The sequence below is a fragment of the Procambarus clarkii genome, unplaced genomic scaffold, assembly GCF_040958095.1.
Source record: "Procambarus clarkii isolate CNS0578487 unplaced genomic scaffold, FALCON_Pclarkii_2.0 HiC_scaffold_180, whole genome shotgun sequence".
NCBI lineage: Eukaryota > Metazoa > Arthropoda > Malacostraca > Decapoda > Cambaridae > Procambarus > Procambarus clarkii.
The window spans coordinates 241594-243399 of NW_027189213.1; the positions used below are offsets into that span (position 1 = coordinate 241594).

A 1806-nucleotide genomic window follows, 5' to 3' on the forward strand; every position below is an offset into this window, starting at 1 on the left:
AGGCAGGCAGGCAGGCAGCAGGCAGGCAGCCAGGCAGCCAGCCAGTCAGCCAACCAGCCAGCCAGCCAGCCAGCCAGCCAGGCAGGCAGGCAGCCAGCCAGCCAGCCACTCCCACTTTGTATTTATATGCATTCAATTTATATTCAAACATTATATATGTTAAGGGCCTAGTTTTAGTGTTTATTTTAAAAATGACAAACATCGAGTCGTTTTACCAGTCCTTTAGCGTTAACGGTGATGCATTTTAAAACTGAACAGAAATCACCTTTTCTGGATATATCAAATATCGAATCCGCTTAATGTGCCTACAATTCAATCATTCAAAAAATACATAATTTACATCATGCCTTTTCATAGAACAGACAATAAGATTTGAGACAATAAGAACTTTAGTTTTATAACTAAAGTTGCACAATTATACCAACTCTATGGTGGCTGGGTGGTAAGGTGTGTGGCTGGTGTTTTGGAAGTCGCGAGTTCAAACGACCCAATGGGAGTACTTTTTTTTTTTTTTTATGCCATACAATCTTCCTAGTACTATTATGTAGGTGTGTGTGTGTGTGTTTTTATTCATTCTTTGGTTTTATAGATGACATACATATTGACTCCTTTTACCGGTCCTTAATTAGGCTCTGGGGAAGCAATGGTGGTGGTGGTGGTGGTGGTGCATTTAAAACTAAACCAAAAATCACCAGTTCTGGACGCGTCAAATATCATATCCGCTTAATGTGTCTACAACCTAATTACTTAAAACTACACTATTTAATTCATTCATATCACGTGCATATTGGTCATTATGCTCATACAACCGACATAACAATTTATTTTCATTATTAGAATCATACATTTCATCAAGTAATACAGATACAAAGAGATTTTCTTTCTGAGAAGACCGTTAGTATTGGCTGGCTGGCAGGCAGGCAGGCAGGCATTTGAGGGTTATTATTTCGCCTGTTGATTGGGGGGAGGGTTGATGTGTTAGGGGGTTTTCGGTTAGGTGTGGTGGTGGTGATTGGTGGTGATTGGTGGTGGTGGTGATTGGTGGTGATTGGTGGTGAGTAGTGGTGGTGGTGGTGGTGGTGGTGGTAGTAGGTGGGAGGGGGGGGGGGGGAAGGGGAATGATGGTCTGTGGATTCCTTCTCCGTACCCCTTACATATAAGCAAAAACATGCCTTCCTGTGGGTATAGAAACATTAACACAAATTATATCAGTAACTGATATTGTAGCCTTTTAAACAGAAAAGATTTGTACATACAAATACTTTTAAATTATCATTTATTTGTGGAAATGGCATTTACGTCATTAAATTGATACCTCAGCATCAAGTGTCCTGCAGTGGTCCAGTGGTAAAGTGTATATAAGTGATGCGTATTCTTGGAGTTGCGAGTTCAAACCCGGATTAAGCTATATATATATATATATATATATATATATATATATATATATATATATATATATATATATATATATATATACAACATGTTTTGTTTTGGTTGTTTGTTTTTGTATAAAGCCTCACACACTATATTAAGCGAGTTTGTTTTAAACATGACATACATATTAATTCATTTTACCAGGCCTTATTCCACACAACTCCGTGAATTTCCCGTGGAGCCAGCCAGCCAGCCAGCCAGCCATTCAAACAAAAACAAACGAAACAAAACAAAACAAAACAAAAAACATTATTGCCAACAGCATTTGGTGTTCCCAGGCGGTCACCCATCCAAGTACTAACCAAACCCAACGTTGCTTAACTTCGCTGATCGGACGAGAAGCGGTGTTCTCAACGTGGTATGGCCGTTGGC

At 39.4% G+C, this 1806-nt stretch overlaps 1 non-coding gene across 1 annotated transcript; it reads right to left on the reverse strand.

Annotated features, from left to right (window-relative positions):
- Window positions 1-1687: 1687 nt before the first annotated feature.
- On the reverse strand, window positions 1688-1806 carry LOC138361103 (5S ribosomal RNA). The gene has a single exon (XR_011226787.1). It is a non-coding gene; the product is annotated as a 5S ribosomal RNA (ribosomal RNA).